A 16,510-nucleotide genomic window follows, 5' to 3' on the forward strand; every position below is an offset into this window, starting at 1 on the left:
GGAAGCAGACAAGCTCGTGAGTCGGCATGCTCAGAAGAGAACAGCTACCTGTGAAGGTACAGGGGCAGGTGGAACTGAAACAGGATGGAAATTTCTATGAGAAGCAGCTGGACCTCCAGACCCATCTCCTCCCTCACCCAGCCAGGAGACTAACCTTCATGCCCTGGAAAGAAATTAGAGGCTCATTGTCTAGAGAGGCTGAGGCAAAGCAATGAGGAGCTCTAAGAATCTGTATTGTGAACACAGGGTGCCTCTCTGAAACACAGGCTTGAAGTTAGTAACTATGTAGTAAGTGAAGATACCCAACCCACATATTTGCCCGAGAGAACATATTGGCCTCTATGGAGAAATCAACCCCCAAGAAACAAGATCTCTCTGTTCCTCTGTCCTCAATAAAGTGGGAGGGTCTGTTCTTTAACCCCTACTGCGAAGCAATCTTTCAACAAAGTAAACTGTCTAATTTTTTAATTAGAACATACCCAAGAATCATCACATATTTGAGGTCTCTAGAGGAGAGCAAAACAGAAACTATCATAAACAAAAAATGATAAATAATAGAGAAATGGGAGATATTGCAGTCATGAAATAAGAATGGCATGATATACAGAAGGGTTGGAAAACAAATCTAAGGAAATTTCCTAGAAGATAGAGCAAAAAGAAAAAAGGAGGGAAAAAGTTGAGAAAACTAGTGTATCAAACTAAAGGTCCAACATCTGAACAACAGAAGTTCCAGAAATTAAAAAGAGAGTAAAAATTGGAGGAAATTACTGAAGAAATAATGCAAGGAATCTTTTAGGAATTGAAGAAAAATTCCATATTCAAGAGACTGCTCAAAAAGAATGACAGAAAATCCATCCGTATAAGTTTTTGTAAACATTGTCAGAATGCAGTATTCAGCATGATACTGACATATCATGATTACTGAAATTATTAGATAAACTATTTATTGGATTGCATATAGCATTCCCACTCCCAAAAGAAGTTATTGCTTTAAAAAAAAAAACCCAGAAGGCTTTCTTATTTCTCTTATTTCAAAAAAGTTAGTTTTACTACATTCACATCTTAACTTTCCCTTTACAATTATCAGAACTAAGAAATTGTGAAATATTCCCTCAAGCAGTTACTGCATGTAAGATACAATAATCAGAACAGCCACCAACTAATGAGCACTTCCTCCGTGTATCATAGGGTTATATGACTATTGTCCATTAATTCTTTTAATTCACACAGCAACTGTTTGAGACAAATACTACTTAAGGGGAAAACTTAGGCACAGAAAGGTCAAGTAAAACCCAAGGTCACAGAATCAGTAGGTGGCACAAACAGGATTCTAACCCAGGTTTCTTCTGCAATTCTAGAATTGCAGTTTAAATCAAAGAATCACATTTTTCGTATGTTTCTGCTAGATGACTCTCCTGAGAACAGTTTGTACTCTGAGGCAGCTAGTGAAAGTTTCTGGAATTGGTGCTCATACTTTTATAAGATACACACTTCCCAAATTAGTAATAAAAAAAAGTGATACATATTTGTCTAACAGGGGATATCATAGGAATTTCTGAAACTCTACAGATCCTCTGGACGAAAATTCTTGGGAAGTCTAAAATCTTAAACTAGTGAAAGCATCTATTCAATCATTTAATACAAGGATTAATAAAATCATCGAACACACATCTCCTCCACCAGCTCACGATCATGGAATAGTTTGAACATCAAGTTGATATGATATGGCACTACACACCACTGCATTCTTGGCTGAGAATTATCATTTTGTAGATATATCAGTTATTTTCTATTTTTGTTAATGCTGCTGTAATTATTCAATCCATTAATTCAGGCGACTTTGCTTTCTTGTCTCTTTCTCCTACTCAAAGAAAAATTCCATTTATGTCTCCTCCCTGCTATAAACCTCTCGTGACTTCCCATTGCACAGCAAATAGTACACAAGTTCCTTAATTTGGCTCCAAGTTTCTACAGTCAAACTATTTTCAGTTCTTTTTCTTATTTCATTACACTTTCCTCAGATTATAATTAAGTAAAAGTATGTATCCTTCCCTAATACACCCCATGCTCTTATTCATGCCTTCTTTTATTGCCTAAGGGTTTAGTCTTGAATATTAGATGGTCCTGGATTCAAGTCGCAACGCTCCTACGCAGTAGCTGTGTGATTTTCAGCAGACATGACCACTGTCAGCCTTGCCTGCCTTATCTATGCAATGGGAAAATAATATGGTAGAATCTCTGTCATGGGGTCTTTCCTGATAATTAATTGTACTAATGAATATGAAGTATCTGAACATAATATAAGGTTTGGATAAAGACCAACTACCACTATTAGTTATTATTTTATTATAATCCCACTGATTCTTCAAACGCTGCTCATATTTCATACCTGATATAAAATTTTCCAGATTTCCCACCAACAGAAATGATGCCCCCCTCTTCTGGATGTCTATAGCTTTTTGTGCGAATGTGGGCATTATGGTATTTCATATTTCCTCGAGGTGGCAGATGACACAGTGGCAAAGAGCATTTTTGAAGTCAAACAGATACACATTTTAGTCCCGGCTCTGCCACTTAAAGTTGTATGACCGAGTAAATCACATAATCCTACTAAATTTCAAATTTCTTTATCTGCAAAGTAGGTATAATAATTCCTACTTGACTGGGCTATATGTGGATTAAATGAAATGTTTAACAGTGACAGGCACATAAAAAGTGATCAATAAATACGACTACTGTCATTTAGCATGAAGGAGTTATGCACACGTACACACATCCCACACACACCCATGGGTGGCTTGCTAACCCTAGTTAACAAGTTATTTAAAAGCACACATTGCTTTATTCATGTTTGTATCTCTTCACAATATGTTGCACATAATGAACTTTTTAAATATTTATTGAATGAATGAACCTCAAACTCTCATTTTCCTTTGACTACTTAGAGAATTTGACTAATATTAAGGGGTATATACCGTTCTATACAAAAATTATGATTGCTATTTTATTTTTATTTTTATATTAACCATTCCAGTGGCATTAGCAGAAAGGAAGACATTTATCAATGGTTTAGCACTGCCCCCTAAAGACAGTATCTAAATTAGCTGTGTAAAACCATAATTTTCCATTTGATTTCTTTACAATTAGAGATGCCTGGGAAAGATGCTGTCAAACTAAAAGTCTTCAATTATATATGGAAAAAGAAGCTGCATGAAAACACTTAAACTCAAATGGTTTCCTTTCTAGTGAACGCCTTTTAAATTTTCTACTAGAGATCCAACTGTGTTGCCTAAAATTCCAGATGTCATGAAATTCCTCCATAGAAAATAAACCTATATATATATACACACACACACACACAGCCTGTTAGCGCTCTTGGTTACAACACAGTAATTACGTAGACGAATGACTGGGATGGTTCTACATTGTTGCAAAGGACAAAATAGACACAATGCGCACACACCACTGGGAGACAAATTTGAACTCGAAGAAAAACATTTCCTAAAATAATTACATCAATCCAACACTAAAATGGGATTTCCCTGTAAGGAGGCATTAATACATGCATGTGTGTGTGTGTGCGTGTGCGTGTGTATGTGTGTGCGTGTGTGTGTGAGAGAGATAATGGTACTTACTGTTCATAAAATATTTTCATATATACAACAGCCAAATAAAGTATGGTCAGGGATATTCCTATGTTCCAAGTAAAGAGACCAATGCTAAGATGGCAAGCTCATTTTATAAGGGGAAATTAGACTCTAATCAAAGGACCTGTGATTCTAGGTCCTGTTATCTTTCTCCCACACCATGAAAGCAGGTTCCTAGTCACTAGGGGTCTTCCAAGGGCCCACAGATGCTCAGGATGGCCACAAAGGAGTTTCTGTGTTCTGTGATGCAACAGTTAAATCAGAATGCCTTTACATTCTTTTTCTAAACTAAAAGTCTGTAAGTCTATGCAGTTCATGTGCATACAATTCAGGAACAAGATCACAGAGCTCCTTTAATCCCTATTAGACAACTCTCTAATGCATGTCTTTGGAAAGATGGTGAAGTAGAGAAAGTCCAAGGATGCTGCCACATATGTCCCAAGGCCCTGAAGGAAAAGCACAAACATGGGGCGGCAGACGCAGCCAGGACACAGGAGTGATGTTTGGGTGGGGAAGAGGGACAACAGAACGAGACAAGGCTGTCCCTTATCCTGTCAGAAAAACAAAAAAACCCATGGAAAACAGCCTCACAGAACAGGAAAGGGAGTAGGGAGAGAGGCAGAACCCAGGAAGGAGGCAGCAGTCAGAAGGGAGACTGAGGACAGAGTGTTCACTGCAGGAGTTAGCACTCTATACTGCCTTGCAACACAGCGCTGGTCTTTTCATCTTTGTTTGACATAAATGAAATTGCTCCATTGATTTTATTTTGTGAAACTTCAAGTAATACATGCTCATTGTAGAACAAATAAATCAAAATCAAAAGTTATACCCGGAGAAAGTTGAAACTTCCTAGCCTAGCTCCCACTGTAAATGCTTGGTGCATTCCAAATTTGTCCTCTTGTCTGATGATGTTGTCAGGATAAAGTCATAAATGTGCAGCTGTATACCAAGGGCTGTGCCCATTTTAAACCTTGACAATGTTGTCGTTCACCTATTTTCCACACAGAGAAAAGAGAATTTTTTTTTCCATTGGAGAATGTGATGACCTTATCCTCTTCCTTAAAATCCTTCTAGAGCCTCTCATCGCTCATCAGGCGAAATCCAAAGTTCTTAATATGGTCCAAAAGGCTGTGCATCGTCTGACACGTACCCTACCTCTCTGGTCCCTTAGCAACACTGCCATTCTTCCTCTTCTTTGCTTTTAATGTTTTAAACACACGTACCTTTCTTTTCTTGTTTTGCATGGGCAGGCACCAGGAATCGAACCCAGGTCTCTGAGAACTCTGCCAGTGAGCCACCGTGGCCCACCACTAAACACACCGTACTTTTTTTTCTTTCCCATGAATATAGTGAACTTCCTCTATACTGGCAGCGACGTTGTCTCCCAATATACATTCTTCCCTTTGGCTTTAGTAACAGAACATACAGTCTTCTTCTTCTATAACACTAGAACCCTCACTCTCATCTGGGCATATATTCGCTTTGAGGAAAGACCATGTTTTCCAACCTCTTTTGCAGGTAGGTGTGGTCACGTAAGTTACAACTATGATTTATAGGAGGTGTCCTTCAAATTCTCCAATTTCCATGACATTCTTTCTCCCTCTTTCTCCTTTTTCCTCACTCCCCTCTTTCTGCTGATTGGAAGGTCAATGTAAAGGCAGAGGCTAGAGCAGCCATCTTGGACATGAGCTATCCTCGGAACTGGAGGACAGGCACAGTGGAGCAACCAAATGAGCTTCTCTCTCACTTTAGGTCACTGTTATTTTGGATCTTCTATCACCTGCCACTACGAGATCCTAATAAATAAATTCCTTTAACCTGAAGCATTCCCCTCTCTTGCCCTCATCAGGTTTTAGCTTATTTGTACTTTAGCTGTGAACTTAATGCACTTCCTTTAGTGGGCTTTCTTGATTCCATGGTTGATACAGTTTCCTTTCTTTTATCATTGCACTGATTTTCATAGTAACTCTCCCAAATAGAATTTTATAGTTATCTGTGTGACTTTGGTTCAGTATCTCTTATCCCTGACTTGACTGAGATCTGCATGATTGCAGAGATATCTTTTGGATTAATTACCACACCCTAGCACTTAGCCCAGTGCCCGGCACATTAAGAACTGTTCACACAGATGTGTTGAATGAATGAATGAATGAATGAATGTGAGTTTGCCCTCAGAGATATTTTATTAATGTGAATACTGTGGTTAATTCCAGGAGGCATCAACATAACTGTAAGCCAGACAGAGTTGTCCATTTGCCTCTGGCCCCACTATGTTCACGTATCCCGTGTCCATCCCACATGCACACTAATGTAGGACACAGCATCTACTGGAGCTGATCACAGAACCCATTCAGACCAAGCATTCATGACCAATTTAGATTGTACCCAAAACTTTATAGTGGAGGAGAAGGAGCTTTAAATTGCATAAATTAGCCCTCATCCTAAACAACCAGTATTTCCGAAGGTTGAGCGAAGGATGAGCGAAGGATGAGCGAAGGATGCTTTTCAGCTCCTTTTCCACCAATAGGGTCCAGTTTCCGTGGCATCCATGCCCTCCCACAGATTTTTCTCATCAGCTCTTCAAATTGTCTCCCCTTTATTTTGCAGACAACTTAACTCTAGAAATCACCTCATCTCCAAACTTACATAGCCAATTTCATTATCCAGGGGAGTTTTCACCGGAATACAGTTGTCAATTTGAACAGCTAAAGCAAAACATACCAATAAAATAGAAATATTTTATTTTTTCAATATTTTAAAATTTGAGGATGTAAGGGTACAGTTGGGCACCGAGACAGAAGGAAAATTGCTTAGTGTTCAGCTGGCTTGGTTATGTCAAAGCTATGACAATGCTAATGATCAGATGGAAGGTTCAGTATATTTCTCAAAAGAAGCAGACTCACTTATCCTAAAATCAGTCCTAAGACACAGATCACATACCACAGTTCAACAGATCAATGATGCTCGGAAAGCTTAAGATGTAAACATCTGCTTAAACTTTTCCTAGAATTACTCTACAAGTGTATCCATTAGCTCCAGATTGCTGAAATTCACAAAAGCTACATTTCAGTCTTCTGAAAATGAAATTTTTCTCAGATTCACTTGTAATTAGTTATATCTGCATTTATATCTGCAGAGAAAAGAAAGGAAGAAGAGGAGCCAGTCTATGTGCCAATGAGCGTACTAAGTCCACCTCCTAGCATGCACATGTCAAAATGATGCCACTCTGCATGGGAGGTTTCAAACCTGAGGATTTGCCAGTGCCAAACGTATTTCACTTTTGAAGCAATTTCAAAAGTGGCAAGGAATTTAGTGGCAAAGAATAAACTGGGGAAGAACAAACCATTTGTTTTAATAGTATATGAAACATCGTAATTCCTCTAAAACTCAAGGTCCCATCACAGCTTATCTCCACATGCTACCTGTTTACATATCAGATGTTTTTTGCATTGCCATCTGGGAAGTTTCAAAGAGGAATGCATTTGGTTTGCCATTTAATACAATTAATTTGTACGTTTTTATGAGTTCTTAAAATTTTGGGTCATTTATCTGGCTCTAGACAATTAGTACTGTTTATTAACCACAAAATTAGAGACAGAACAGTCGCGACTGGTTTCAGGTTTATACACAATAGGCAGAAGCTAATTTCAAAGAAGTTAAGGTTATAGGAAGACTAATCAAGTTTACTTTGTATTTTTAGCAAGATTTAGTACAACAGTCAAAATATATTATTTTTGGAAAACTAAACCATCCTTCGTGACAGACCATTTTATATGTGCTTACTTTTCAAAAGTGTTTACTTCTTTTTTAAAACAAATTTATTAAGGTATTATCTATATACATAATATGCACCCATTTTAAATATACAGTTTGACAAATTTTAATAAATACATCTGCGCAGTCACCACCACAATCAAGATTTCCATCCCCACAAACAGTCACCTCATGCTTCTTGTCAGTCCCCCACAGGCCTGGCTACAGGGAACCAGTGGTCTTACTGTCACTATATATTAGATGTGCATTTCCTAGACTCTCACAAAAATAGAGTCATGTGGTACACACTCCACGTCTGGCTTCTTTTGCTCGACATAGTGTTTTTGTGATTCCCCCTTGTTTGTGTATCAGCAGTTTATTCCTTTTTAATGCAGAGTGGTATTTCATTTTATAGACACACAAAAATGTGTTTATCCAACCATCACTAATGGACACTTCAGCTATTTCCAATTTGAGGTCACTCTGAATAAAGCTGCCATGAACACTCATGTAAAAATCTTTGTACGGTCATAGTTTTTGTTTCTCTAAAACAAAAAGTAAGTATCTAAAATTCTGGGTCACATGCTAAACGCATATTAAACTTTTTAAGACACTGCCAAAGTGTTTTTCAAAGCATTTGTACCATGTTAGAAGCCCATCAGCTATGTATGAGAATTTCAGTAGTTTCACAATCTTGGCAACTCTAAATTTTATCCACTCTAATAGGAGTGTACTAGTATCACATTGTGCTTCTAATTTGCATTTCTACGATTACTGATGCTGCTAAGTATCTTGTCCTGTGCTTGGAGACCATTTCTTTTATCTCTTTATGTGTTCAAATCTTTTGCCTATTTTTTTTTATTGGGTTGTTTGGTTTTTTTACTGTTGAGTTGAAAGAGGTTTTTTAAAAATTATAAATTCTGAACACATGTACTGTTTATGTAATATCTAAAGTATCTTTGCCTACTCCCAAAGTCACAAAGATAGTCTCCTATATTTCCTTCTAGAAGTTTGATGCTTCTGCTTTCACATTTGTTCTTTGAGTTTTATTAAGCTAACACTATGTGCAGAGTGTGATAAGAGTTGAGTTCATTTTCTTTCTGTATGGATATTAGTTGTTCAGGCACCATGAGTTGATAAGACTGTTCTTTCTCCCATTAAAATATTTGTTAAAAATCATTTGATCATGTATGTGTCAGCCTACTTCTGAATCTTATTCTCATGTCAATATCATATGGACTTGACTACTTAGCATTATGGCAAGTCTGGAACGAAAAAGTGCAAGTCCTCTAAATTTGTTTTTTTTCAAAATTGTTTTGGCTATTCCAGCTCCTCTGCCTTTGAATGTAAATTTTAGAATATACTTGCCAGTATCTGAAAAAACAGCCTACTTGGATTTTGCTTGGTATTGCACTGAATCCTTAGTACAATTTGGAGAGACAGATATTTTAAGAACATTGAATCTTCCAATTTATGAACATGGTTTTTACCTCAGTATACCTTGTAGGTCTTCTGTAATTTCCATCCACAAAGTTTTATGATCTTTAGTGTAGACATATCTTATTAAACTTATGGGGATAAACAGGTATGTGTATATTATTTTATTAATTTCAATTTTAAATTGTTCCTTATATAAAAAAAGTACAAATGATTTTCGTTTACTGGCCTGGTACCTTGGTAAATACATTTTTAGTTCTAGTTAACTTTTTGTAGATTCTTTAGGGTTTCCTATGCCATCTGTGAATAAACAGTTTTGCTTCTTCCTTTTAAATCTGCCTGAATTTATTTTTCATTCTTGCCTTATTGCATTGGCCAGAATCTCCAGTACAATGTTGAATACAAATGGCAAGAGCAGACATCCTTCTCTTGTTTATAAACTTAATTGAAAAACACTGCCTTTCAACATTATTAAATATAATGTTAGCTGTAGGTATATTTGGGATTCCCTTTAGAAGATTGAGGTAGTGCCTTCTATTATTCTTATGAATAGATGCTTTTCATGAGAGATTTTCTCATGAATAGATACTTTTCCTACAACTATTAAGATGATTATATCATTTTCTTCTTTATTCTATTCATATGATGAATCACATCAATTGATTTTAGATTCTTAAAATGGTCTTACCTTTCTGGGAAATATTGCACTTGGTCATGATGTATGATTTTTTAATATATTGCTGGACTTCATTTGTTGGCTAATTTGTTAAGGGTTTTGATACTGTATTATTAATACTATGATACTGACCTATAGTTTTCTTTTCGTGAAATGTCTTTGGTGTCACAGCAATGCTGACCTCATATAACAAATTGGGAACTGTTCTCTTACCCCAGATTTTTTAAAGCGTTTCTACCAGTGAATTCTCTGGGTCTGAAATTTCCTAATGGGGAAGATTTTAATTATGAATTTGACTTTTTAAATTAATATAGGTATATTCATATGTTTTCAAGAAACTTTTTACAATTTGCATATTTCAACAGTTCTTCCATTTCATGAAGATTGTCAAATTATTGGCATTAAGTCACTCATATTGTCACTTTATTATCCTTCTCATTCTCTTGGACCTGTATTCCTATCCCCTTTTATTTCTGATATTGGTAATTTATGTCTCCTTTGTTTTCTTGACAATTCTAGGTACAGGCTTTTAAATTTTATTGATCTTTTTGAAGAATCAGCTTTCGGTTTCATTGATTGCCTCTATTCATTGTTCATTTTCTATTTCATTGATTTTGCTCTTTTATTATTTCATTTCTTATCCTTACTTTGGGTTTAATTTCCTTTTTTATCTTATTTATTAATTTGGGAGCATAGGTGATATAAGCGTTAGATCCTATGAATTTTCCCTCTAAGCACTGCTTTAGCTACAACTACAAATTTTTATATTCTCTTTTCTCATTTGCATTGAGCTCAAAATATTTTCTAGTTTTCTTTTTGATTTCTGCTTTGACCCAATGGTTATTTATGAGTACTCTTTACTTCCCACTTATTTGGGAATTTCCCAAATATCTTTCTGTTATTAGTTCTTAATTTCATTTCATTCTGGCTTGCTTAGTTCCTGACAAGTCTGCTTGCTTATCTTTGCTCCTCTGTATGTAAAGTACCTTCGTTCTTCTGGCGACTTTTTAGAGTTCATATTTATCACTGGACTTCAGCATCTGCATTATCATGTGCCTTTGTCCAGTTTTGTTTTTGTCCTGCTTGGCATTTGCAGAACTTCAGTTTGTGTGTTTATAATTTCATCAAAGTTAGAAAATTTTCAGCCATTGTTTGTCAAATATTTTATTTTTTGTGACTCTCCCAGCTCCAACCTCTCCTCCCCTGCTGAGCCAATATGGCATATATGCTAAATTGCATAGTATTTTTCCAAAGGTTATAGAGGCTCCGTTTATTATTTCTACTCATTTTTCTCCTTGCGTCTTGTTTTGGATAGTTTTATTTGCATTGCTTTCCATTTCACAAATCTTTCTCCCTGCAGTACTAAGCTGTTGTTAATCACACCCACTTCATTTTTCACTTCAGACATTGTATTTTTCATCTCTAGATATTCCATTTAAATCGTATATCTATGTTACTGTCCTTCCACTCTCCTTTTCCTTTAAATTCTTGAGCTTATCAAGCATTAACAGTAAATGCTTTATCATCTTACATACAAATCCCATCAACTCTTTAATTTCTAGATCTATTTCTGCTGACTACCTTTTCACATGGTCATGAATTTCATTTTCCTTCCTTTTCCATGTCTAGCAATTTTTATTGGAAACTAGACATTGTGAATTTTTATACTGTTGAATTGTGAGCTTGGTTTTAAAGTGTTGGACATTGTTTAAATGTCCTTTAAAAAGTGTTGGACATTGTTCTAGCATAAAGTAAAGCTGACTGGAGATCAGCTTGATCCATTCAGGGCTGGTTTTCAGGTTCTTTTTTGGTGGGTCTAATGTAGCCTTTACTCCGAGGCTAGCTTAGCCCCACTACTATGACTTATGCTCCATTTCTGGTATCTCATTTATTCAGCAAGACCCCTCCACTTTGGCTGAATGTGAGCTGCAGGAACTTTTTTGCTTACATATCCCCAGCACTGTTCTTTCCCTGGAGGTTTTCCTTTCACATAACTGATGGAGTTTTGCTCTATGCATGTGCAGAGTTGTATGCAGGCATAGGTGTCCCTAGATAGTTTTTTGGACCTCTTTCTCCATGTATCTCTCTCCTCTCTGACCCTCTGCCTGAAAACTCCAGCTGCTTCACACTCCCCTAACTCCAATCTCTGCATTTGCTACTCAGTGTCCCTACCTGGCTGTGCCTCTGTTTTTCCTCCTGTGCTGTCCCCAAGCAGAAATCCAGGGTGATTGTAGGATCTGGCTCATTTGTTTCCTTCCTACCAGAGATCCCAGCCTTGAGATCAAAATCCTGTCTGATTCAAGTCTAATAATGGAGTTTGATATATTTTGTCTAGTAGTCTGATAGTTTACAGCAGGATTTACTCCATATCCTGTTACCTTATGGAAGTCTGAAAGAATTTCTTTTAAGTAAAATGTGAATTGTTGATAACTGTGCTTCTATTTTAACAGTTATCAGTAATGTGAGCTTTTCCTTTTATAAGTGGATGAGTTAAAACCATTGAAACAGTATATGCATATGCAAAACGACCAAGCAGGTGAGAGAAATGCAGCCAGCTGATTTTATTCCTGTGACAGAGAACTGTGCATTCACTCACTTTATAAGATATATGTCTCCCTCTCCCATTACCATCCATAATAAATCTTATTTGACCTCTTTTCATTTCTCACACTATTCTAGCTTAATCATCCCATTTTCTCTATTTTTCAAAAATCCTGTCAGTATATTAGTATTTTCTGGCCACACTGTAAGTAACTCCCCATTTATCACTTGTAATTAACTTTCCCTCCATAGTCATGCATTCTTGCCAATTTTATAAATTTCAAGGTAAATATATGGTCCTGGGAAAGTAATCTCATCTGTTATTCCATAATCATTTCTGTATTAGTGAATACACACAATTTTAAAAGTGACTGTGAACTTATGAAAATAATTTCACAAAAAAATTTAATTAAAAATTACATCATCTTTACCCAATATTTCATGTAAATTCACCATGTATTTATTGATCAAAAATAACTGTATAGAAGAGTAAAATTGAAGGTAAGGGAAGGGAAAGATAAATATGTTAAGAACTCTGAACTCAAAGTCTAAAGAGAGTGGCTATAAATAACTAGATGGTAAAACTAGACCACAATTTATGAGCATTTATAGAGCTATCAGGAAAGGGTATTAGGAGAACATTATGAGGAAGCAATTATTTCCAACGAGCATTCTGGAGGAAGGAATTCAGAGAAGCGACTGCATTTAAGTACCGGCACTGCCTGCGACAAGGACTCTCAAAGGAGAAGAAAGGGATAGAAGTGGGTTACAACGGTGTGAACACACTTGCCATGTTTGGCAAATCAGGTATGGGGAAGGGCAAGAAAAATAGGACAAGAAAAAAATAAACTGGGGCTCTATTGTGGGAAATGGGTAGGTTAAAACAGGTTTAACATTTGCCAAGGAGCAGTTTTCTGTGCTGATGCTACTGTGATCATAAAGCAGAAAGTCTCTGCATGTCCTGGGTTCAAAGGATTCCGACTGCCTCTCTTCTCTGAATTCCCAAATACAGGTGGTCTGGACCACTCGGTCTACGGTTTTGAACTGTAGACTACATGTTACAGGAAATATATCTCATTTTTACAATTGTAGAGAGAATATTTTCTACTACTTGTATAGCCTGCAAATGACAAACACAGTTATGCATACATTATACGCATATTCGACTCCACATTCTCTCCCTTTCTCTATTGCCTCCTTTAGACAACTGTAAACAGAAATGGCTTCATGCCAGGGTGTGTGTGTATGTAAACAGGCATGCATATATGTGCATATATGTGCGTCTGTGGATGCATATATGTCTATGTACATACATCTGAAGAGCTGAAAAAAATAGTATGCTGGATCCGAAGAATATCTGAAAAAGGATTTCCAATAACCCCACAATCAAAAGATAAAAAACATTAAATGGAAATAGTTTAGCATTTTTAATATACAACAGTGTATTCCTTGTCACTCCTCACCCTTTACTACTTTTACCTCCTCTTTTATATGTTTTCATCCATTTTCCAGGAGAACAGTTGCTCAGTTATAGCAAAGTAAAAATGTGGAAAAGAAAAGAATATAATTGAATGAAAATGAGACATTAAGTTGACAGAAACTGATTAACTATAAGTTATAATGACACTAAATTAAAATAGAACAAATAGAATGGACAGAAGTTTGGGATTGTGAAGTCTGTTAAGATGAATATGGCTAAGGGTAGGTTAAGGACACTGTGAGGAGATGTGGACAGGTGCCTTAGACTAATGATTTGATACTTTGGGTGATTTCCATGACTTACATTATTGGTTGGAGGAAATTACACTATATGCAATGATCCTCAAGTTAAAAACAAATTATGAGAAAACAAATCTACAAGACACTGGAGAAGAATAAAATTTCTCAACTTTATCATCTAAAAAGAGAGCAGAAATAAAAGACTAACACAATCAACTTGCACCAATGAAAAACAAAAAGCTACAGAGAGACTAAAATACCAAATCCAATTACAATATATATAATAGATGTAAAAATGTTAGCATAACCTCAACTGTGGGATCAAAAGAGTCTCTTAAAATAGTAGACAAAGTCCAGAGAAAGAATCTAGCAGGTTTTAAAAATTCATGGAGAGAATTGAAAGTAGGGTGGCCAAGATGGCGACTTAGCAATACGGGCATTTTAGTTCATCCTCCATAACAAATACTAAAGAACCAACAACAGTACAGAACAGCTCCTGGAGCCACATCAGTGACCAGACACATAGCATACCCCAATTTGGACCAGCTGGACCGGCTGCGAGCCTCCCCAGGACCGTGAGTTCCTCAAGCTGCAGTGGCCAGTGCTCCTCCCCCACAGGCTGCTTCCCAGAGGGGAAAGGAAAGAGAATTTAACAGCAGCAGGGGCTCAGTCCAACCAAACACCAATTGTGGCATTAATTAACAAATTCTGACTACCAGAAATAGGTTCCCAGCACAGGTGAACCTGGTCAAGGCGGAGGTCACTCATTGGGCTCCCAGAAAAAGAGGAAAGGGGAGGAAATGGAGGTTTTTGTGGCTGAGTTTCTATGGAGGCTTGGCTGCCTCTGGATTCAGTGGCGGGACTTCTCCGGCTGCTTTCAGGGCTGTCTCCCACCTGTGCCTTCACACAGGAGAGGGGTGGAGCCCAACTCAGGTGGAATCCCTCCCTCAAGGAATTCAGACCCCAGGGTTTGGCAACTTGAAGCCATTAAAACCAATCTACAACTTCTCCTCTGTCTCCACCATGCCCCCATCAGGGAGAGTCTGCAAAAGTTAAAGGTGCCGCAACATCTTACGCTGGTGGTACCCGCAAGCAGACAAGCACCACATACTGGGCAGGATAGGAAAAACAGAGAGTCCAGAGACTTAACAGAAAAGTCTTTTAACCTACTGGGTCTCACTCTCAGGGAAAACTGACACAGGTGATTCCTTCCCCATGACAGGAGGCCAGTTTAGTCCGGGAAAACCCGGCTGGAGTCTATAATACCTACGTAGACCCTCCTAAGGGTTGGGATGGAAAAGACACCATATAAGCAGGGCAAGAAACAAGAAAACAAGAACTGAAAAATTACTCTCTGTTAAACAAAATTAAAGCTAGAGGCCCAGAAAAAGCTGAACTGAAGGTCAAAGAACAGATAGACAACAAACTCATCTAGCAAGAAAACCCTAGGTAAGATAAGTGAAAGCAATCTCCAGAATAAACTAATTAAGGTAATTAAATGTCCAGACGCCAGCAAAAAATAACAAATCACACCAGGAAAATTGAAGATATGGCCCAGTCAAAGGAACAAACCAATAGTTCAAATGAGATACAGGAGCTGAAATAATTAATTCAGAATATATGAACAGACATGGAAAACCTCGTCAAAAACCAAATCAATGAATTGAGGGAGGATATGAAGAAGGCAAGGAATGAACAAAAAGAAAGAATGGAAAGTCTGAAAAAAGAAATCACAGAACTTATGGGAATGAAAGGCACAGTAGAAGAGATGAAAAAAACAATGGAACCCTACAATGGTAGATTTCAAGAGGCAGAACATAGAATTAGTGAACTGGAGAATGGAGCATCAAAAATCCGACAAGAAACAGAAACGATAGGGAAAAAAATGGTAAAATATGAGCAGGGACACAGGGAATAGAATGATAATATGAAGCACACAAGTATACGTGTTGTGGGTGACCCAGAAGGAGAAGAGAAGGGAAAAGGAGGAGAAAAACTAATGGAAGGAATTATCACTGAAAATTCCCCAACTCTTATGAAAGACCTAAAATTACAGATCCAAGAGGTGCAGCGCACCCCAAAGAGATTAGACCCAAATAGGCGTTCTCCAAGACACTTACTAGTTAGAATGTCAGAGTTCAAGGAGAAACGGAGGATCTTGAAAGCAGCAAGAGAAAAGCAATCCATCACATACAAGGGTACCCAATAAGACTATGTGTAGATTTCCCAGCAGAAACCATGGAGGCAAGAAGACAGTGGAGTGATATATTTAAATTACTAAAAGAGAAAAACTGCCAACCAAGATTCTATACCCAGCAAAATTGTCCTTCAAAAATGAAGCAGAAATTAAAACATTTTCAGACAAAAAGTCACTGAGAGAATTTGTGACCAAGAGACCAGCTCTGCAAGAAATACTAAAGGGAGCACTAGAGACAGATAGGAAAAGACAGAAGAGAGAGGTGTGGAGAAGAGTGTAGAAAGAAGGAAAATTAGATATGATATATAAAATACAAAAGGCAAAATGGTAGAGGAAAGTACTATCCAAACAGTAATAACACTAAATGTTAATGGACTGAACTCCCCAATCAAAAGACATAGACCAGTAGAATGGATTAAAAAACAGGATCCTTCTATACGCTGTCTACAGGAAACACATCTTAGACCCAAAGATAAACATAGGTTGAAAGTGAAAGGTTGGGAAAAGATATTTCATGCAAATAACAACCAGAAAAGAGCA

General features: G+C 37.1%; 1 protein-coding gene across 6 annotated transcripts in view; it reads right to left on the reverse strand.

Annotated features, from left to right (window-relative positions):
• The window catches only part of LOC143642843 (ankyrin repeat and sterile alpha motif domain-containing protein 1B-like), an 887,705-nt gene that overhangs the window by 546,260 nt on the left and 324,935 nt on the right, over window positions 1–16,510 (reverse strand). The gene's annotated exons all lie outside the window — the stretch shown is intronic.

The sequence above is a fragment of the Tamandua tetradactyla genome, chromosome 7, assembly GCF_023851605.1.
Source record: "Tamandua tetradactyla isolate mTamTet1 chromosome 7, mTamTet1.pri, whole genome shotgun sequence".
Lineage (NCBI taxonomy): Eukaryota > Metazoa > Chordata > Mammalia > Pilosa > Myrmecophagidae > Tamandua > Tamandua tetradactyla.